Genomic DNA, 23,709 nt, shown 5'->3' on the forward strand with positions numbered 1-23,709 from the left:
GCAGGCATCCCGGTCCGATCACCGCCCGGCGAGCGGCAGTGAACGGAAATACGGAGGGCGTATGAATACGCCCTCCGTCCTTAAGTGACGGGACGCGAGGGCGTATGCATATGCCCTCCGTCCGCAAGGAGTTAAAGGGGTATTCCGGGAATTTTTTTTATTTGACTATGCTACAGGGGCTGTATAGTTAGTGTAGTTCATAATATAGTCTCTGTACCTGTGAGTGACTATTTTCTCACAATTCTTATGTGATTTTCACCCCACTATTTATTTTTACCAGCATACATAGTGACTGCTGTCTCAGGATTTTCCCCAGCTTGCAATGCGGTTGAAAGCTGACTCACTAGTCAGCTGATGACAGGGAGCCTGTCTGCTTCAATGGGTGGAGGGATCAATCTGCAACTAATGCAACAGCTGTAGGCATCCTGATTGAAGACCACAGGTCTCTGAATGGATGCAGCTCATTTAGTTTCAATGGGTGGGGTAGCTGATGTGTGGGAAGGAGAAAATGGTATCATGGGATTTGTAGGCAAGCAAGAAAACAGAAAACAGGAAATACAAGTTCACAGAAAGCTAGCCACAGTGTTATGGTAACTCACAGCATAGCCATTTAGCCCTAAGACAAGCGCAGATCCTTCCTAAGCATGTCCATTGCTGTCTGCTAGGTACGTACTAAAATCACCTTATGGTGGATAACCCCTTTAATCGTATCAAGAACAAGGGTATTGCCTGGCGGAAACTGAATTTATCTCCAATAGGAAGAGTTAATCTCATAAAAATGATTGTCATGCCACAACTGTTATATACAACTGTTATAAAACTGTTATATCTACTACATAATTCTCCTATATATATATATATCTTTTCCAGAGAATTAATACTCAATTTCGTGATCTGACCTGGAATGGATGGAAGCCTAAACTAAAACTAGAATATTTACAGTGTCAGAAACAGGAGGGAGGGCTTGCCCTATTTAATCCTTTGGTGTATTTTCTTGCTGTACAATCGCAACATTTTAGGGGCTGGATAATCTCGATTTCTCTAACCCCAATATGGCCATTATAGTAAGTGTATTTCCAGGTAATAATTTATCATGGCTTTGGAGAAGAATGACTTTTAGAAGAAAATATATTCCCCCCCCCCCCAACTTTTACTCCTTATACATAAATGTTGAACTAAAATAAAACTAACAAGGGGGGGTTGGTAAAATTAATGATTATACTCCATTATGGGATAATTTATTGCTCCCAGAAATAGATAAACTGGAAGGTTTTGATAAATGGAGTAGGCTGGGGGTGGTCTGGGTAAAAGATCTTGTATCTGATAGGTTGCACTCTTTTGGGGATTTTCAGAAGGACTTTCACGTACCCGCAGAAGTGTTCTTTCAATATTTTCAGCTGAGGCACGCGATTGCTGCCCAGCAAAAATATTTTCCTCTGTTAGTAACTAGTGAGGTAGCTTTGGATTTAATAATAAAAACAAAGAAACAGAAGGGGCTTATCTCCAGAATATATCATTTATTAGCTGAAAGAAGCCCAATAAACATAAATATGACACTGGCATTTTTAAAATGGCAATTGGAGGCAAATATCAGCGGGAAACATTGGATGTCTGTTCTTGAGAATATTCCAAATCAGGCCCTGGGAGAAGGGGCAAGATTAACACCATTATATATTCTATATAGGTCGTACAGAACCCCGGCCCTTCTCTATAAGATGGGATATCGAAAAGATGCAAAATGCCCGTGCTGTTTACAAGACCCGGCAGATATTATACATATGTTTTGGGAGTGTGTATATATTCAAAGGTACTGGAATTCAATTATAGAATATATTGGGGAGGTCTGGAATATAGATATACCTATGGAAATAAAAATTTGTATATTGGGATGGCTGGAAAACTTATCTATATCAGTTTATACTAAAATTGCTCTTGGTAGATTGTTATATAATGCGAGAAAACTAACAGCTCAATTTTGGAAAGATACAAGTCCCCCAACTAAAAACATTTTATTAAGAAAATGGAGAGGATAGTGGCTTGGGAGAAAGCGATGTATATAAAAGGGGCCAAGTAGATAAATTCTGATTAATTTGGAATAAGTGGTTTGATAGGAGTTGAATTTGGACTTTGGAATTGGAGTGAAATTGGGTTTCCCCTTCCTCCCTCTCCCCCCCCCCCCCCATTTCCCTTCCCTCTTTCCTTCCTTTTTTTCTGTTTACATAGTTTACATAGTTAGTACGGTCGAAAAAAGACATACGTCCATCAAGTTCAACCAGGGAATTAAGGGGTAGGGGTTTTGTTGATTTATGGGCCCTATATTCGAAAGCCTGTCACAATATAGGTTGGTAGAAATATATTTATGCGTAACATTTTAAATGTTTATGTTTTCTCTTTTTTCTTATTTTTTTCTTTTCGTGTTTCTTTTGGTGTAATATCTTGTACATTTATGTAAGAAATCCTATATACACACTAGAACACCAATTTTATACATAAGTAGTAAACTTTATTGAGAACATCATTTAATAAAAACAGTTAAAAAGGACAGTATAGCCAGACAAAAAGGAGTTGGTAAGGCAGGTAGTATATCATTTAGTTAGTATAAATGCAAAAATGCAAAACATGACATAGTTATTCCTAACTAAAGAGTAGGGCCACCAGTATAACAAAAATATAAGTTACACATGACAGTCATGTAAAAATTGCACCGAAAAACAAAACTAACCTAAGTAAGGAGGTCACTGAATAAGTAGCCTCCAGCGAGTGGTCAGGAGAAAGGGGAAAAGCAATTAATGGTGTGCAAATGGAGCACAGAATATCAGCATTACCATGAAGCTTCCCCACTCACAGAGCACAGGCTGGGAGACATAGACAGTGTACCTACCTACACAACACCAGTACCCCAACGTCGTTTTGCCGTTTGGCTTCCTCAGGGAGTATACTCATACTCAAACATACTCCCTGAGGAAGCCAAACGGCGAAACGACGTTGGGGTACTGGTGTTGTGTAGGTAGGTACACTGTCTATGTCTCCCAGCCTGTGCTCTGTGAGTGGGGAAGCTTCATGGTAATGCTGATATTCTGTGCTCCATTTGCACACCATTAATTGCTTTTCCCCTTTCTCCTGACCACTCGCTGGAGGCTACTTATTCAGTGACCTCCTTACTTAGGTTAGTTTTGTTTTTCGGTGCAATTTTTACATGACTGTCATGTGTAACTTATATTTTTGTTATACTGGTGGCCCTACTCTTTAGTTAGGAATAACTATGTCATGTTTTGCATTTTTGCATTTATACTAACTAATGATATACTACCTGCCTTACCAACTCCTTTTTGTCTGGCTATACTGTCCTTTTTAACAGTTTTTATTAAATGATGTTCTCAATAAAGTTTACTACTTATGTATAAAATTGGTGTTCTAGTGTGTATAGGATTTCTTGTTAGTTACTGTTACGCCGAGCGCTCCGGGTTCCCGCTCCTCCCCGGAGCGCTCGCTTCTCCCCCTCCGCTGCAGCGCTCCGGTCACGTCCTCTGACCCGGGGCGCTGCGATCCTGCTGTCAGCCGGGATGCGATTCGCGATGCGGGTAGCGCCCGCTCGCGATGCGCACCCCGGCTCCCCTACCTGACTCGCTCCCCGTCTGTTCTGTCCCGGCGCGCGCGGCCCCGCTCCCTAGGGCGCGCGCGCGCCGGGTCTCTGCGATTTAAAGGGCCACTGCGCCGCTGATTGGCGCAGTGGTTCCAATTAGGGTTATCACCTGTGCACTTCCCTATATTACCTCACTTCCCTTGCACTCCCTTGCCGGATCTTGTTGCCTTAGTGCCAGTGAAAGCGTTCCTTGTGTGTCCCTTGCCAGTGTTTCCAGACCTTCTGCCGTTGCCCCTGACTACGATCCTTGCTGCCTGCCCCGACCTTCTGCTACGTCCGACCTTGCTTCTGCCTACTCCCTTGTACCGCGCCTATCTTCAGCAGCCAGAGAGGTGAGCCGTTGCTAGTGGATACGACCTGGTCACTACCGCCGCAGCAAGACCATCCCGCTTTGCGGCGGGCTCTGGTGAAAACCAGTAGTGGCTTAGAACCGGTCCACTAGCACGGTCCACGCCAATCCCTCTCTGGCACAGAGGGTCCACTACCTGCCAGCCGGCATCGTGACAGTAGATCCGGCCATGGATCCCGCTGAAGTTCCTCTGCCAGTTGTCGCTGACCTCACCACGGTGGTCGCCCAGCAGTCACAACAGATTGCGCAACAAGGCCAACAGCTGTCTCAACTGACCGTTATGCTACAACAGTTGCTTCCACAGCTTCAGCAGTCATCTCCTCCGCCAGCTCCTGCACCTCCTCCGCAGCGAGTGGCCGCTCCTGGGATACGCTTATCCTTGCCGGATAAATTTGATGGGGACTCTAAGTTTTGCCGTGGCTTCCTTTCCCAATGTTCCCTGCATCTGGAGATGATGTCGGACCTGTTTCCCACTGAAAGGTCTAAGGTGGCTTTCGTAGTCAGTCTTCTGTCCGGAAAAGCCCTGTCATGGGCCACACCGCTCTGGGACCGCAATGACCCCGTCACTGCCTCTGTACACTCCTTCTTCTCGGAAATCCGAAGTGTCTTTGAGGAACCTGCCCGAGCCTCTTCTGCTGAGACTGCCCTGTTGAACCTGGTCCAGGGTAATTCTTCCGTTGGCGAGTATGCCGTACAATTCCGTACACTTGCTTCAGAATTGTCCTGGAATAATGAGGCCCTCTGCGCGACCTTCAAAAAAGGCCTATCCAGCAACATTAAAGATGTTCTGGCCGCACGAGAAATTCCTGCTAATCTACATGAACTTATTCACCTAGCCACTCGCATTGACATGCGTTTTTCTGAAAGGCGTCAGGAACTCCGTCAAGATATGGACTCTGTTCGCACGAGGCGTTTCGTCTCCTCGGCTCCTCTCTCCTCTGGTACCCTGCAATCTGTTCCTGTGCCTCCCGCCGTGGAGGCTATGCAGGTCGACCGGTCTCGCCTGACACCTCAAGAGAGGACACGACGCCGTATGGAGAACCTCTGCCTGTACTGTGCTAGTACCGAACACTTCCTGAGGGATTGTCCTATCCGTCCTCCCCGCCTGGAAAGACGTACGCTGACTCCGCACAAAGGTGAGACAGTCCTTGATGTCTACTCTGCTTCTCCACGTCTTACTGTGCCTGTGCGGATGTCTGCCTCTACCTTCTCCTTCTCTACAGTGGCCTTCTTGGACTCTGGATCTGCAGGAAATTTTATTTTGGCCTCTCTCGTCAACAGGTTCAACATCCCAGTGACCAGTCTCGCCAGTCCCCTCTACATCAATTGTGTAAATAATGAAAGATTGGACTGTGCCATACGTTTCCGCACGGAGCCCCTTCTTATGAGTATCGGATCTCATCATGAGAGGATTGAACTTTTGGTCCTCCCCAATTGCACCTCGGAGATTCTCCTTGGACTTCCTTGGCTTCAACTTCATTCCCCAACCCTGGATTGGTCCACTGGGGAGATCAAGAGTTGGGGGTCCTCTTGTTCCAAGAACTGTCTAAAACCGGTTCCCAGTAACCCTTGCCGTAACTCTGTGGTTCCTCCAGTAACCGGTCTCCCTAAGGCCTATATGGACTTCGCGGATGTTTTCTGCAAAAAACAAGCTGAGACTCTACCTCCTCACAGGCCTTATGATTGCCCTATCGACCTCCTCCCGGGTACTACTCCACCCCGGGGCAGAATTTATCCTCTCTCTGCCCCAGAGACTCTTGCCATGTCCGAATACGTCCAGGAGAATCTAAAAAAGGGCTTTATCCGTAAATCCTCCTCTCCTGCCGGAGCCGGATTTTTCTTTGTGTCCAAAAAAGATGGCTCCCTACGTCCTTGCATTGACTACCGCGGTCTTAATAAAATCACGGTTAAGAACCGCTACCCCTTACCCCTCATCTCTGAACTCTTTGATCGCCTCCAAGGTGCCCACATCTTCACTAAATTGGACTTAAGAGGCGCCTATAACCTCATCCGCATCAGAGAGGGGGACGAGTGGAAAACGGCATTTAACACCAGAGATGGACACTTTGAGTATCTGGTCATGCCCTTTGGACTGTGCAATGCCCCTGCCGTCTTCCAAGACTTTGTCAATGAAATTTTTCGTGATCTGTTATACTCCTGTGTTGTGGTATATCTGGACGATATCCTAATTTTTTCTGCCAATCTAGAAGAACACCGCCAGCATGTCCGTATGGTTCTTCAGAGACTTCGTGACAACCAACTCTATGCCAAAATTGAGAAATGTCTGTTTGAATGCCAATCTCTTCCTTTTCTAGGATATTTGGTCTCTGGCCAGGGACTACAGATGGATCCAGACAAACTCTCTGCCGTCTTAAATTGGCCACGCCCCTCCGGACTCCGTGCCATCCAACGCTTTTTGGGGTTCGCCAATTATTACAGGCAATTTATTCCACATTTTTCTACCATTGTGGCTCCTATCGTGGCTTTAACCAAGAAAAATGCTGATCCCAAGTCTTGGCCTCCTCAAGCAGAGGACTCCTTTAAACGACTCAAGTCTGCCTTTTCTTCGGCTCCCGTGCTCTCCAGACCTGACCCTTCCAAACCCTTCCTATTGGAGGTTGATGCCTCCTCAGTAGGAGCTGGAGCTGTTCTTCTACAAAAAAATTCTTCCGGGCATGCTGTCACTTGTGGTTTTTTCTCTAGGACCTTCTCTCCAGCGGAGAGGAACTACTCCATCGGGGATCGAGAGCTTCTAGCCATTAAATTAGCACTTGAGGAATGGAGGCATCTGCTGGAGGGATCAAGATTTCCTGTTATTATCTACACCGACCACAAGAACCTCTCCTACCTCCAGTCGGCCCAACGGCTGAATCCTCGCCAGGCCCGGTGGTCTCTGTTCTTTGCCCGATTTAATTTTGAGATTCACTTTCGTCCTGCCGATAAGAACATTAGGGCCGATGCTCTCTCTCGTTCCTCGGATGCCTCAGAAGTTGATCTCCCTCCGCAACACATCATTCCACCTGACTGCCTGATCTCCACTTCTCCTGCCTCCATCAGGCAGACTCCTCCAGGAAAGACCTTTGTTTCTCCACGCCAACGCCTCGGAATCCTCAAATGGGGTCACTCCTCCCATCTCGCAGGTCATGCGGGCATCAAGAAATCTGTGCAACTCATCTCCCGCTTCTATTGGTGGCCGACTCTGGAGACGGATGTTGGGGACTTTGTGCGAGCCTGCACTATCTGTGCCCGGGATAAGACTCCTCGCCAGAAGCCCGCTGGTTTTCTTCATCCTCTGCCTGTCCCCGAACAGCCTTGGTCTCTGATTGGTATGGATTTTATTACTGATTTACCCCCTTCCCGTGGCAACACCGTTATTTGGGTGGTCGTTGATCGATTCTCCAAAATGGCACATTTCATCCCTCTTCCTGGTCTTCCTTCTGCGCCTCAGTTGGCTAAACAATTTTTTGTACACATTTTTCGTCTTCACGGGTTGCCTACGCAGATTGTCTCGGATAGAGGGGTCCAATTCGTGTCTAAATTCTGGAGAGCTCTCTGTAAACAACTCAAGATTAAATTAAATTTTTCCTCTGCATATCATCCCCAGTCCAATGGACAAGTAGAAAGAATTAACCAGATCCTGGGTGATTATTTGCGACATTTTGTTTCCTCCCGCCAGGATGACTGGGCAGATCTCCTTCCATGGGCCGAATTCTCGTATAACTTCAGGGTCTCTGAATCTTCCTCCAAATCCCCATTTTTCGTGGTGTACGGCCGTCACCCTCTTCCCCCCCTCCCTACCCCCTTGCCCTCTGGTCTGCCCGCTGTGGATGAAATTTCTCGTGACCTTTCCATTATATGGAGAGAGACCCAAAATTCTCTCTTACAGGCTTCTTCACGCATGAAGAGATTCGCGGATAAGAAAAGAAGAGCTCCCCCCGTTTTTTCCCCTGGAGACAAGGTATGGCTCTCCGCTAAATATGTCCGCTTCCGTGTCCCTAGCTACAAGTTGGGACCACGCTATCTTGGTCCTTTCAAAATCTTGTGTCAAATTAATCCTGTCTCTTATAAACTTCTTCTTCCTCCTTCTCTTCGTATCCCTAATGCCTTTCACGTCTCTCTTCTCAAACCACTCATCCTCAACCGTTTTTCTCCCAAATCTGTTCCCCCCACTCCTGTTTCCGGCTCCTCGGACGTCTTCTCGGTCAAGGAGATTTTGGCTGCCAAAAAGGTCAGAGGGAAAAATTTTTTTTTAGTAGACTGGGAGGGTTGTGGTCCTGAAGAGAGATCCTGGGAACCTGAGGACAACATCCTTGACAAAAGTCTGCTCCTCAGGTTCTCAGGCTCCAAGAAGAGGGGGAGACCCAAGGGGGGGGGTACTGTTACGCCGAGCGCTCCGGGTTCCCGCTCCTCCCCGGAGCGCTCGCTTCTCCCCCTCCGCTGCAGCGCTCCGGTCACGTCCTCTGACCCGGGGCGCTGCGATCCTGCTGTCAGCCGGGATGCGATTCGCGATGCGGGTAGCGCCCGCTCGCGATGCGCACCCCGGCTCCCCTACCTGACTCGCTCCCCGTCTGTTCTGTCCCGGCGCGCGCGGCCCCGCTCCCTAGGGCGCGCGCGCGCCGGGTCTCTGCGATTTAAAGGGCCACTGCGCCGCTGATTGGCGCAGTGGTTCCAATTAGGGTTATCACCTGTGCACTTCCCTATATTACCTCACTTCCCTTGCACTCCCTTGCCGGATCTTGTTGCCTTAGTGCCAGTGAAAGCGTTCCTTGTGTGTCCCTTGCCAGTGTTTCCAGACCTTCTGCCGTTGCCCCTGACTACGATCCTTGCTGCCTGCCCCGACCTTCTGCTACGTCCGACCTTGCTTCTGCCTACTCCCTTGTACCGCGCCTATCTTCAGCAGCCAGAGAGGTGAGCCGTTGCTAGTGGATACGACCTGGTCACTACCGCCGCAGCAAGACCATCCCGCTTTGCGGCGGGCTCTGGTGAAAACCAGTAGTGGCTTAGAACCGGTCCACTAGCACGGTCCACGCCAATCCCTCTCTGGCACAGAGGGTCCACTACCTGCCAGCCGGCATCGTGACAGTTACCAACACACTCGACTTGAAATATATTGGTATTCAGAGACATGTCGCAGAATCGGTTCTGGCATCTACCAAAGAGAGAGGACTTGCTCAGCCAAAGAGGAATGTACCATCAAGATTTGGAATTCCTGAATTCTACAGCATGGAAGGTGAATTAGAAGTACTAAAGAGGGAAGGTCTTATGGAAGAAGTTATTGTAACATTGGTTAATTCAAGTAAGCCAGGTACGAAGAAATGTTATACTAGAATCTGGAGGTTGTTCAGATCTGCCTACCCAGAGCAAGAAATCAGGGTGCCAAGGATATTGAATTTTCTACAGCAAGGATTGCACAAAGGCCTCAAACAGGCTACATTAAAAGTGCAAGTTGCAGCTATAAACTTTTTTTTTATAGGAAAATTCTCGGAGATTTTTTAAGGGGGTCAATAACCTATGTCCAAAAATAAATTAGCCAATCCCATCATGGGATCTCTCCAAAGTGCTAAAGTGTCTGGCTGTGGACCCTTTTGAGCCCATAGAAACTATTGATTTAAAATTTCGTACCTGGAAAACATGTTTTGTGGTCGCCATCACGTCAGCCCGACGCATAAGTGAGATACAAGCATCATCATGTTGTGAACCTTACTTCAGAGATCTGGGGGATGCATTGGTCCTGCATATCTTACCAGGATGTATTCCTAAGGTACATTCGGTAAATAATTTACAGCAAGAGATCATACTACCAGCTCTCTCTGAGAATGGAGAAGCTGTCTTAAAATACATCTCTAGAATGCAAGCATTCAGATGCTCCGAACACCTGTTTGTACAATTCGAAGCAAAATCAAGAGGAGCTAAGGCAGTGAAGTCCACCATTACTAATTGGATAAAGAAAACCATCAGTTTCTGCTTCCAGATGGAGGGGTTGGATCCTCCAAAAGACATAAAACCACATTCTACAAGAGCAACTGCAACTTCCTGGGCAGAGGTATTTTATGTGTCTTTGCAAGAAATATGCAGAGCAGTTACCTGGGCAACTCTGACTACATTTATGCAACACTACTGTCTAGATTACTCCAGTTGTCCAGCCCTAGATAAAACAGTGTTGTAAAAAGCGTTTAAGAAGTAATGCCCTCCCTTTATTTTTTTCTGATACTTATGTCCCATACTGTGCTGCCTTAGGATGTCCAGGAATGTCTTAAATTTTGCATACCTGAAAATTTCAATTCCTGGAGTCCGTAGGCAGCACAGAGTTCCCGTCCTAATAAAGCATGCTATAAAAGTACTCTGTGGTGTGATGTCGTGAGGGGATATTTATGGGGTAAAGGAGGGGCTTATTAATTATGCTAATGCTTTAAGTTATATGCTGTTTATCTCTTCTGACAAGTTCGGGGAAACGAGTTTAACCCATACTGTGCTGCCTATGGACTCCAGGAATTGAAATTTTCAGGTAAGCTAAATTTAAGACATTATCCCATATGGTGAATGGCATAAACGTAAAAAAAAAAAAGTCCAAAATTGCAGCTTGTTTCTCACATTTTATTTTAAAAAAAGTGAATAAAAAGTGATTGAAAAGTTAAATGTGCCCTCATACCGCCCCCTATACTATGAGAAAGGTATAGGTGATCAAAATTGTATAATTGTATAAATATATCAGGGGACAGTACATAGATCTCTCCCATGATCTATTTATACCCAGGATTGTATCAATAACAAGGGGGCATCCTCTACGTCTAGAGGAAAGAAGGTTTCTACACCAACACAGACGGGGGAACTTTACTGTAAGAGCAGTGAGACTGTGGAATTCTCTTCCGGAGGAGGTGGTCATGGTGAACTCTGTAATAGAGTTCAAAAAGGGGCTGGATACATTTTTGCAGAGTAATATCATTGCTGGTTATGTATACTAGATTTATAGGGACAGAAGGTTGATCCAGGGATTTATTCTGACTGCCATATTGGAGTTGGGAAGGAATTTTTACCTCTAGTATGAGGGTTTTTTGCCTTCCTCTGGATCAATTCAACTAAATAGGGACTTATTAGGGTTATAGGTTGAACTTGATGGACTTTGGTCTTTTTTCAACCTTATGAACTATGTTACTATGTTACTTATAAAATAAGACAATTTTAAATATATTAATTTTGTTAAAAAAAATTAGATTTTTTAAAGCAGTACAATTATAGAAAAGCATATAACATGGGTATCAGGGTATCATTTTAATTGTATTGACCCACAGAATAAAGAAAACATGTCATTTTTTTCCATAACTTGTACAGCGTGAAAACAACCTTCCAAAATTGTGGTTTTCTTTTCAATTTCTGCACATAACTAATATTTCTTTGGGTTGCGCCAAATGGAATGAATGATGTTGTTACAAAGTAAAATTGGTCATGCAAAAAAACAAGCCCTCATATAGGTCTGTGGATGGAAATAGAAAAGATATATGATTTTTAGAAGGCGAGGAGGAAAAAACTAAAATTCAAAAATAAAATTGGCCTGGTCCTTAACCCCTTAAGGACGCAGGACGTAAATGTACGTCCTGGTGCGGTGGTACTTAACGCACCAGGACGTACATTTACGTCCTAAGCATAACCGCGGGCATCGGAGCGATGCCCGTGTCATGCACGGCTGATCCCGGCTGCTGATCGCAGCCAGGGACCCGCCGGCAATGGCCGACGCCCGCGATCTCGTGGGCGTCCGCCATTAACCCCTCAGGTGCCGGGATCAATACAGATCCCCGCATCTGCGGCAGTGCGCGATTTGAATGAATGATCGGATCGCCCGTAGCGCTGCTGCGCGGATCCGATCATTCATAACGCCGCACGGAGGTCCCCTCTCCTTCCTCCGTCCGGCTCCCGGCGTCTCCTGCTCTGGTCTGTGATCGAGCAGACCAGAGCAGGAGATGACCGATAACACTGATCTGTTCTATGTCCTATACATAGAACAGATCAGTATTAGCAATCATGGTATTGCTATGAATAGTCCCCTATGGGGACTATTCAAGTGTAAAAAAAAAAAAGTAAAAAAATGTAAAAGTAAAAAAAAAGTGAAAAATCCCCTCCCCCAATAAAAAAGTAAAACGTCCGTTTTTTCCTATTTTACCCCCAAAAAGCGTAAATTTTTTTTATAGACATATTTGGTATCGCCGCGTGCGTAAATGTCCGAACTATTAAATAAAATGTTAATGATCCCGTACGGTTAACGGCGTGAACGGAAAAAAAAAAAGTCCAAAATTCCTACTTTTTTAATACATTTTATTTAAAAAAAAAAATTATAAAAAATGTATTAAGTTTTTTTATGCAAATGTGGAATCAAAAAAAGTACAGATCATGGCGCAAAAAATTAGCCCCCATACCGCCGCTTATACGGAAAAATAAAAAAGTTATAGGTCATCAAAATAAAGGGATTATAAACGTACTAATTTGGTTAAAAAGTTTGTGATTTTTTTTAAGCGCAACAATAATAGAAAAGTAAGTAATAATGGGTATCATTTTTAAACGTACTAATTTGGTTAAAAAGTTTGTGATTTTTTTTAAGCGCAACAATAATAGAAAAGTAAGTAATAATGGGTATCATTTTAATCGTATTGACCCTCAGAATAAAGAACACACGTCATTTTTACCATAAATTGTACGGCGTGAAAACGAAACCTTCCAAAATTAGCAAAATTGCATTTTTCGTTTTAATTTCCCCACAAAAATAGTGTTTTTTGGTTGCGCCATACATTTTATGATATAATGAGTGATGTCATTACAAAGGACAACTGGTCGCGCAAAAAACAAGCCCTCATACTAGTCTGTGGATGAAAATATAAAAGAGTTATGATTTTTAGAAGGCGAGGAGGAAAAAATGAAAACGGAAAAATGTAATTGTCTGAGTCCTTAATGCCAAAATGGGCTGAGTCCTTAAGGGGTTAAAGGGGTACTCCACAAGAAAATTATTATTTTTTTTAAATCAACTGGTGTGAGAAAGTTAAACAGATTTGTAAATTAGTACTGAGAACAAGAGCCAGCGGTAAAATAACTTCTTCTTTATTAAGATTCCAGATAAAATACTTGACAGTGGAAAGTCTAAGGTAAGGTAAAACTCAGGAAATGCTGTGCATGATGCGTTTCAGGTCATGTAACCTTTCTTCAGATGCTCTTACTCTGGACAGTTCCTAAAATGGAAAGAGTTGTCAGCAGAGAGCACTGTGGTCAGACAGAAAGGAAATTCAAAAAGAAAAGAACTTCCTCTGTAGTATATTAAGAAGCTGATAAGTAATGGAAGGGTTAAGATTTTTAAATAGAAGTAATTTACAAATCTGTTTAACTTTCTGGCACAGTTGATTTAAAAAAATGTTCTTAAGGGGTTAATGACCTCTGTTCTACCTGCCTAACAAACCAATGATTGACAGGCGCTAATATATGACCCTTTATACGCAGCAGTCAATCAATGGTGAAGGGCAGGGAAAGGTGGGGTAATGACTATTGCCAAATAGTCATGTGTCTTCCTCCAACAGATAAGCTTCTTATCCCTCAGAACTGCCTTTATGTGTGTTTCCCTATTGTCATCTCAGTATTCCAGTATAGTATTTAAAACATGACAAAGAAAAGCTCTGCCTTGACCTTATCAGCCATAATTTACCCAAACAATATCACATGCCACTCATTTTTTGGGGCACAAGGTCCAAGACCTTACTTGATCTAAAAACTGGCTTTAGTAGGCATGTGCACAAGAATACTATGACTGCTATGCTCTGCAGTCATAGTATTCTTGTGCAAAAGTATCGAACTGCAGATGCTTCTAAGGCCCCTTTCACACTATAAAATTCATCCGTTTTAAAGTTCTGTTTAATGGTCCGTTATGAAAACCCTTAAAAACGTCCATTAAACGGCCATTACAAAAACCCATATGGCCGTTACAAAATCCCATTATAGTCTATGGGATTTTTACATTATCCGTTTTAACCCGTCATAGCTTGTTATTAACCCCTTAAGGACCCGGGCTTTTTCCGTTTTTTCATTTTCAATTTTTCCTCCTTAACTTTAAAAAATCATAACTCTTAAAAATTTTCACCTAAAATTATATATAATGGCTTAATTTTTGCGTCACTAATTCTAATTTGTAATGACATTAGTCATTTTACCCAAAAATCTACGGTGAAACGGGAAAAAAAATCAATGTGCGACAAAATTGATGAAAAAACACTATTTTGTAAGTTTTGGGGGCTTCTGTTTTTACGCAGTACATTTTTTGTCAAAAATGATACCTTATCTTTATTCTGTAGGTCCATACGGTTAAAATGATACCCTACTTGTATAGGTTTGAATTTGTATCACTTCCGAAAAAATCATGAATACATACAGGAAAATGTATACGTTTAAAATGGTCATCTTTAGACCCCTATAACTTTTTTATTTTTCTGTGTTCAGGGAGCTTTGAGGACTCATTTTTTGCACCGTCATCTGAAGTTTTTAGCGGTACCATTTTTGTTCTGATCAGACTTTTTGATCACTTTTTATTCACTTTTTTGTGGTATAAAAAGTGATAAATGCGCTATCTTGGACTTTGGAATTTTTTTGCGCGTACGCCATTGAACGTGCAGTTTAAAAAGCGGTATATTTTTGTAATTTGGACATTTCCGCACGCGGCGATACCACATATGTTTATTTTTATTATTATTTACATAATGTTTTTTTTATTTTTGGAAATGCCGGGTGATTCAAACTTTTATTAGGGGAAGGGATAATTGAAAGGGTTAATGATTTTTTTACACTTTTTTAATGCAATATTATAGCTCCTATAGGGGGCTATAACATTGCATTAACTGATTGCATCAATCAGTGTTTTCGGCAATTGAATGCTCAAGCCTGGATCTCAGGCTTGAAGCATTCATTCGGCGATCGGACAGCACAGGAGAAGGTAAGAAGACCTCCTCCTGTGCTACAGCTGTTCGGGATGCCGCGATTAAACCGCGGCGATCCCGAACAGCTCCCTGAGCTAACCGGCACATTTTACTTTCGTTAATCAGTGCCGCGCGCTATTAGAGGCGGGTCCCGGCTTCACTATGACGCTGGGCCCACCGCGATATGATGCGGGGTCACCGTGTGACCCCGCGTTATATCGCAGGACCGGGACCCAGGACGTACTCATACGTCCTGGGTCCTTAAGAGGTTAAAGGGGTACTCCGGTGAAAACCTTTTTTTTTTTTTTTTTTTTAATCAACTGGTGCCAGAAAGTTAAACAGATTTGTAAATTACTTCTATTAAAAAATCTTAATCCTTCCTGTACTTATTAGCTGCTGAATACTACAGCGGAAATTCTTCTCTTTTTGAAATACAGAACTGTCTGCTGACATCACGAGCACAGTGCTCTCTGCTGACATCTCTGTCCATTTTATGAACGGTCCAGAACAGCATATGTTTGCTATGGGGATTTCCTTTTACCCTGGACAGTTCCTAAAATGGACAGAGATGTCAGCAGAGAGCACTGTGCTCATGATGTCAGCAGACAGCTCTGTGTTTCAAACGGGAAAGAATTTCCACTGTAGTATTCAGCAGCTAATAAGTACAGGAAGGATTAATATTTTTTAATAGAAGTAATTTACAAATCTGTTTCACTTTCTGGCACCAGTTGATTTAAAAAAAAAAAAGTTTTTCACCGGAGTACCCCTTTAATAACGGATTCTATTTTGTGATGGGAGAAGGTAACTGGAGAAATAGTGCATGCACTACCTGACAACCAGATACATCAGACAGGATAAAAAATACTAACAGGGCAGGGCAGAATATAGTGTATAAACAAACAGTTCATAAACCAGATATAAGATAAACATCAAACATGATAAAATGAACAGGACTAGGTATGCAACAAGAATACAGCAGAATACAAGAGATGCAGTGGATAGACGGAAGAACTGAGAGCTAAAACACTAAACTGATCAGGAAAATAGGACACTGTTCACACTGGAACATAGAACAAACAAACTGGACACCCCACTCCACAAAAGGAGTAGCCATGAAGGCCAGCGGGCACACCCCACCGTGTGATCAGGATGCTGACCCAGTTTGAAACAGAAATATAACACATGAAACTCTAAATAGACTCCAGGATACAAAATAGGAATTATAACATACAGAGCACAGGTAACAAAAGACTCACGCAATGAGAACACAGGCTAAGCAGAAAGGAAATACATCTTAAAAACCGACAAATGTAACAGACTGAAATTTACAATAAACAAGACTATATAACCATAGCTAAAACTGATAAAATATCACAATATAAATAGAAGGTGCATGCTCAAGCAGACTTTGCCAGAGTATATTGCACAAACAGACATCATAGTAGTATTATTGCACAAAATAACCAGCTGTGAATACAAACTGAGCTGGAGTTATATAACCACACCCGCACTGCAATTGGGTGAAAAGCTTACCTCTTCCATGACTGGTTTAGAAAAGCACAGAAAACAGATAATGCATAGAAAACAAGGTCTGAATAGGACCTAAAACGGCAAATGCAAAAACGGTAAAACGGACATTACAGTAAATGGGCATTCTCTGTGACATTAAGAGGTAATTCTACAGGGAGGGGAATGCTATTATAAGGAAGAAATGTTACCATCATACTGCTACAGACCAAATCCAATATACCGAGGCCACTATTACTAAAAAATAACTGTATAAAAGGATAAATATTGATGATGAAACATGATACATATTACTATGGTATATACTGTATAAAGAGATAAATGTTACCAATAAGTCACCGGTTTACAAGGAGGAAATATCCCCGCCCCATACAGTGACCGCATAGTGTGAAAAGCCAGCTCTAAACAGGCTCTGCAAACCATATAGGTTACATAAACTGGTCCCCCCAATGGGTAGGTGCCACCTGTAGTTAGCAGCCCACCTGTAGGTAGCAGCCCTCTGTAGGTAGTAGCCCTCTATAGGTAGTAGCACTGTATAGTTGGTAGCTCCTATAGGTAATAGCCCCATGTTAGTTGTAGACTCCCTTGTAGGTAGAAGCCCCCCTGTAGGTAGCATCCCCTGTAGGTAATAGCCCCCTTGTTGGTGGTAGCCCTCCTGTAGGTAGCAAACTCCTGTAGGTAGTAACAACCTTGTAGGTAGCATCCCCCTATATGTATTAGCTCCACCTGTAGGTAGTTTTCCCACTGCCAAGTTATAAATAAAATACCACATACTCACTATGCCTTCCAGTTCTGCACAGTCCACAGCATGGCCTCTCCTCTTCACTTGCTCCTCCACACTGCAGGCACAGATGACAGATCATTCATCTGTGTCGGAATGCAGAGGAAGAGATGCCTGGTCCCTTGTGGCTGCCCGAATAACAATACAGACAGCCAGAAGAGTGATTGACAGGGCAAGGAGCCAATTACTCTTCACTCTGTGAATCTTTTTACCATGCAGCACATTTAACTGTAAGAATATCATTATTATAGTAAAATGTGTCAACTCAGCCTGGTGTGGACCTCTTATCTATCTTAGTAGTGTCACCTTTCACTCTCCTCCTATCTCCTAGGGGCTACTGGTTATCTGCCTCAGCTCTTGCACTAGCCACATCACCCCAGTGGCGGATCCAGGGGGGGGGCAACGGGGCAATTGAACCCCCCCCCCCGAGATTGTTGCCCCTCCTCCTGTACTATAGCATGGTGGAGCGGGAGCTGTCAGCTGTCCCTCTCCACCACTCTCACCCTCCCCTTTCACACACCTGTCACCTTTCTCACACGCTGCAGCTTCTCCATTCCTGCAGTCAGTGTGAGCCGCAGGGACGCCATCCACGGCAGGCCGGCGCGATGACATCACATCATTGCACCGGCGCTCGGAGATCACGTCCCTGCGGCTCTCACTGAATGCAGGAATGGAGCAGCCGCAGCGTATGAGAAAGGTGACGGGTGGGAGAAAGGGGAGGGGGGAGCACATTATAATTCAGATTGGCAAATTATAAGTGATAGGCACATGTCAGGGGGGCATTATATGTGGGGGCACATGACAGGACCCCCCCCTTCATGTTCCCCTCATATATAATACCCCATGTCCTGTTCCCCTCACATATAATGCCCCCCTGACATGTGCCCCTCACATATAATGCCCCCTGTCCTGCCCCCTCAGGGGGCATTATATGTGAGGGGCACAGGACATGGAGCATTATATATGAGGGGCACATGACAGGGGGGCATTATATGTGAGGGGCACATGACAGGGGGGCATTATATGTGAGGCGCACATGTCAGGGGGGCATTATATGTGAGGAGCACAGGACAGGGGGCATTATATGTGGGGGCACATGACAGGGGGCATTATATGTGAGGGGCACATGTCAGGGGGCATTATATGTGGGGGCACAGGACAGGGCCCCCCCTGTCATGTGCCCATATAATGCACATATAATGCCCCCCTGACATTTGCCGCTTACTTATAATACTCCCCGTCATGTGCCCATCACTTATAATACCCCCTGTCCTGTGCCACTCATATATAATGCCCCCTGTCATGTGCCCCCCACATATAATGCCCCCCTGACATGTGCCCCCCCACATATAATGCCCCCCTGTCATGTGCCCCTCATATATAATGTCCCATGTCCTGTGCCCCTCACATATAATGCCCCCTGTCCTGCCCCCTCAGGGGGCATTACATGTGAGGGGCACAGGACATGGGGCATTATATGTGAGGGACATATGTCAGGGGGCATTATATGGGCACATGACAGGGGGGTGTCCTGTGCCCCCACATATAATGCCCAATGTCCTGTGACCCCCCACATATAATGCTTAATGTCCTGTGCCCCTCACATATCATGGCCCCTGAGGGGGCAGGACAGGGTGCATTATATGCGAGGGGCACAGGACAGGGCATTATTACTATATGTGAGGGGCACAGAGTATTTTGCATTTCACAGGTATAGGCCGGCATTTATCATTGTAGGTGTAAGTGAAGCATTTTTCCACACCAATTTTTTTTCTGTGCTGGAGATGTGTAGGAGCACCAAATGTATTAAAAGGTAGCAGACAATTTGATAACTTATCTAAAATTTCACTCTTCACATACACCAAAAAGCTAAGCCTGGGCTAGTGTAGTTTTAGAGACTTTCCAGTGGCTTTGCGCCTTTTTTGCGCCTTTTTCACAAAAAGAAGCAGTTCATAAAACCCGTCCATATGATGTGTATTGCCAAAATCAGTGGATTGCAACTCAAGCGCAAAAAAGGCACAAATAATCCCTGCTTGTGCCTTTTTTGCACCATTTTTAGACACAAAAACAGTCTAAAGACAATTATACATGTCGGCCATAGTGTATATTATAAGGAATTTTTGGGGTTGTATGGTTTTTATGGGCCACAATACATTATGGTATTGTATTCAGAGGGTGCATGGCAAGGTTATCTTCAGAGAGCATAGTATGTGGTAGTATTATATTCAGAGGGTACAGTGTGTTGTAGTAATATATTCAGAGGTTATGGTGGGTGGCAGTTTTATATACAGAGGGTACGGTGTGTGGCGGTATTATATTCAGAGGGTACAGTGTGTAGTAGTATCATATTCAGAGGGTAGGGTGTGTGCCAGTATTATATTCAAATGATACAGTCTTTGGCAGTATTATAATAATCATTGTTTTCATATATAGAGAATCAGAATAGTGAGGAACCATCTGGGTATCAAGTTCTGCTGAGTGAACATTTAGCTGGAACAAGTCCAGGCGGTATGTGCCATCTGAATTATATATGGAAAGACTATGGAGAAGATGTCACCTGTAGTCACTGATATCATTCTGTATTCTCCTCAATATAGAGAAGACGTCACCTATAGTCACTGGTATCATTCTGTATTCTCCTCATTATGTCCCATCAGAGCTGTAGTCATTTGTAAGTTCTGCAGTAATGATGGGTGAAACAACAACTCCCAGCATAACCTTACCACATACTTAAGGTCATACTGGGAGCTGTAGTTTTAAATGGTGAAAACTTTTTTTTTAGCACTTTCCCATTCTGTGGCAATTGGTATATTTGATTATTATACTGGAAAAAAAATTCAGCAACATGCTACAGCGCGTGCATCAGAACATGCTAAAAAAATCAGGGCCTGTATCCCTTAATGTTATGTTTTTGCAAATATTCATCCAGTTGCTGTTTAAACGTCTGTACAGACTAAGGCTGGGTTCACACTACGGTTTGTCATTACGGTTCCTGTATATGGCTGGGAGGAGGGGTGGGCGGGGCTTAATCGCGGCGCCCGCACTCAGCCGTATTCGGGAACCGTAGTTAATGTATGTCTATGAGCCGACCGGAGTGAACCGCAGCCTCCGGTCGGCTGCTTTTTCGGCCGTATGCGGTTTCCCGACCGCAGGCAAAAACGTGGTCGACCACCTTTTTGCCTGCGGTCGGGAAACCGCATACGGCCGAAAAAGCAGCAGACCGGAGACTGCGGTTCACTCAGGTCGGCTCATAGACATACATTAACTACGGTTCCCGAATACGGCTGAGTGCGGGCGCCGCAATTAAGCACCGCCCACCCCTCCTCCCAGCCGTATACGGGAACCGTAATGACAAACCGTAGTGTGAACTAGGACAGCCATCTCCTAGATGTTCATTCTTTCTGTGGATACAGAAAACGGAATTTCCGTGGTGGAAACATCTGGCATGGATATTCTGCCATGAGCACAGCGCAGCAGAATCCTGTTGAATTAAATGGGACTCTGCTACAGCGGAATGCCCGTGCCGAATTCCGCATTGGAAATTCTAATGTGTGAACATGGCCTTTGAGTTTTAAACAAGGTTAGGACTGTATGATACATTTAATATTGTAAGTACCTTAAGCAACACCTTATTTTCTGTCCGCCAACACAAAATACTCTAAGGCTAGGTTCAGACTACGGAATTTTTGCCTGCAATTCCTCTTTGAAATTCAGCTTGCTAAAATGTATAGTGTAGTGAATGGGTTTCCGTTCACAAATTCACACTTCGGAATTTGTGAACGGAAAATCCGCTTGGAAATTTCCGCCTGAAGAATGGGGTTGCTCTTTCTTCAGGCGGAAATACTCGCGGAACACATTGCAGATTGGAGACTGCAGTGTCCGTCCGCACAGTCCTAGCGCCGACTGATTCAGTCAGCGCTGGCCGCACTCTGAATCTCCGGGCAGAAATTTTCTGCCCGGAGATTCCGTAGTCTGAACCTAGCCTAATAGTGCCCCTCCCAAAACTAGACTCTGGATCCGCCCATGCATCATCCTTCATGTAATCCAAGGGAGTGGGACTTCTCACTCTTGCTAAGCATTAGCACTGTTCGGCTCTGAATGGGCCGCAGTGCTATAGACTGGGGAAGGTGTGAGAATAGTGGCACTGCTCAGCATTTATTACACCTTTTAGTTTATTTTCTATGCATCATTAATTACATTCCTTCACTTGGTCCCACTTTGACCCCAGTAGAGATTTGTCTTAGTGGCTGAATACAGTCTCCAGCTGCTTTGGTTCCTGAAAATAAAGTCCTCTATCCTTTCTTTTCAGTTTTGCTGTTCTGAAGTTCAAACTGTGCTCCAGAGGATCCACTATAATCCTTGAAGCACACCTGTCATTTCAGGTAACTTTTCAGGATAAGCTGTCAGGTGTGCACATGAGAAGTACGACTATTGTTGGCCTTGTGTCAGGCATTGTAGTAGGAGTCTAGCTGCTAATTTTTTTTCCATAGGACATATAGGACATACATACAAATAACCAGATCCTTTTTCTACATTTTTGCAGCATATCCCCAAAAGTAGCAGTAGCATAGAGGATATAATTAATCAGTGCTGAGCACTGTACACTGTTAATACAGTGGGACTTGGTGGGACAGCTACATCTCTGTATCACTTTCTCTGCACTTTCTTTCTCCTCCCCTCTTCTGCCCCTTCTCCTCTACAAGCAGTGTTAGATCTAATAGTAAAGCTGACCTTCCATATAATCTCGGCTCTATGGAGTCCTCTTAGGCCAGGTTCTCACTGCCGAATTTCTGGGCAAAATTTCTGCAGGATATCCTGCGGGCGGCACTAGGACCGAGCGGACTGGATTGCCCCATAGACGGCAATACATTTCTGGGTGGATCTTTTGGAATATCTGCTCAGAAATGCATTGCCATCTATGGGGACAGTAATGCAGTTCACGCGGTCCTAGTGCCGCTGGCTTGATCTCCGCAGGAATTCTGCCTGATGATTCCGCAGTGTAAGATAAGAAGGCTGGGGGGAGGAAGAAACGAATATAAGTGGAAAAGTAAGCATTTTTCCCTTTATTAAGAAATATAATTTATATTCGCTTCTAATTATTTATTCAAAGTTTTTGTGTGTTATGACAATTGCACTGTACTGCATTCTAGTAATATGCTATGGAAGAAGAGCTAAATGTATTACAGTGGTTGTCCAAAAATGTAAATAAAATCGATATATGGTTGGGGGTGGGCTAAAAATAAAAAACAAGCTATACTTACCACTCTCAGTCCCCTGCAGCTGCCGTGCTAACACTCCTGGTGCCCGGTCCTGATGGCTATCTGTTATCCCTTATGACATAATGGCCCTCATTTACTAAGAAAATGGGGTTGTAAGTCTATGTTGCTTTCTTACCCGACTGCTTTTTTCCCCTGGTATTTATTATTATGTCGCATCCTGTTTGTCGCACGTGGGTTTTGTAGGTTTTGGTTTCCAACTCCTCTGAGCTGTCAGGAAAAAATCCACAACAATTCAACAAATTCGGGTTGGAAACCTTAATAAATACGTGGGAAAGCTCAGAAATGTCAGGTTACGCTCATTTTTCGGGTTTGGGAGAATCCACATCTGGTCTGTCGGGAAGAAATGTCGCATAGTGTCGCAGACTGGCGCAGGATGTCTGCGACATGGCGCAGACAAAGATGCGACAAAAAAACCCGACAAAAGAGGTCGGGTTTAGAATAGTAAATGAGGGCCAATATCTTGCTGGTGATTGACTGAGGGAGTGTGTTTTGTAAAGACTACGGGGGAGATTTATCAAAACCTGTGCAAAGGAGAAGTTGCCCAGTTGCCCATAGCAACCAATCAGATTGCTTATTTCATTTTGCAGAGGCCTAGTTAAAAATGAAAGAAGCAAGCTGATTGGTTGCTATGGGCAACTTTTCCTCCGGACAGATTTTGATTAATCTCCCCCAATATATAATGAAGTAGAAGGCAGTATTGGTGGGAAATGAGCATGGGGAGTGCGCTGTGGTGGAGCGGAAGAAGTGAATATAAGTTGTTTTTTATTTATAACCCACCCCCAGCCATATTTAAAACCTTTTTATTTATTTATTCTGGAACCACCCCTTCAATTAATTGTATTGCTGTTGTAAAATCTTTCCATACCAATAGAACACAATTCTTTCATATAATGGTCTACATATGTAAGAGTAAGCGGCACTTTTTTTTTTTATAATAAAATAAGTGGCACAGCTTTACAGATTGCCATGTTTTCCTTGAATAATACTGGAAACCACATTAAAGTTGTCACAAACCAAAAGTAACATTAGCACAAAAATGACCATTTAACTATGGGGAAAAATGAGCCGCTTCTCTTATTAAATCCTTTGATCCTGAAATAAAGGCAATGAACAGACCATGCAGCAATAAGAATGAGAAACTCATTTGTAAACATTGCAGGAACTTTGCCTTTGCTTTTTCTTCCTCGATA

The 23,709-nt window shown here is 44.0% G+C and overlaps 1 protein-coding gene across 2 annotated transcripts in view; it reads right to left on the reverse strand.

The window, feature by feature from the left end:
- Positions 1-23,709, reverse strand: part of NRTN (neurturin) — a 580,165-nt gene that overhangs the window by 197,012 nt on the left and 359,444 nt on the right. The window contains exon 1 of one of the 2 annotated variants that reach the window (XM_056572338.1): positions 17,234-17,247. The exons of the other annotated variant lie outside the window; for it this stretch is intronic. The gene's annotated coding sequence lies outside the window, so the exon portion shown is untranslated. Of the gene's footprint in view, positions 1-17,233; positions 17,248-23,709 lie in introns of those variants that run through there. 2 annotated transcript variants of the gene reach the window in all.

The sequence above is a fragment of the Hyla sarda genome, chromosome 1 (genome assembly GCF_029499605.1).
Source record: "Hyla sarda isolate aHylSar1 chromosome 1, aHylSar1.hap1, whole genome shotgun sequence".
Taxonomy (NCBI): domain Eukaryota; kingdom Metazoa; phylum Chordata; class Amphibia; order Anura; family Hylidae; genus Hyla; species Hyla sarda.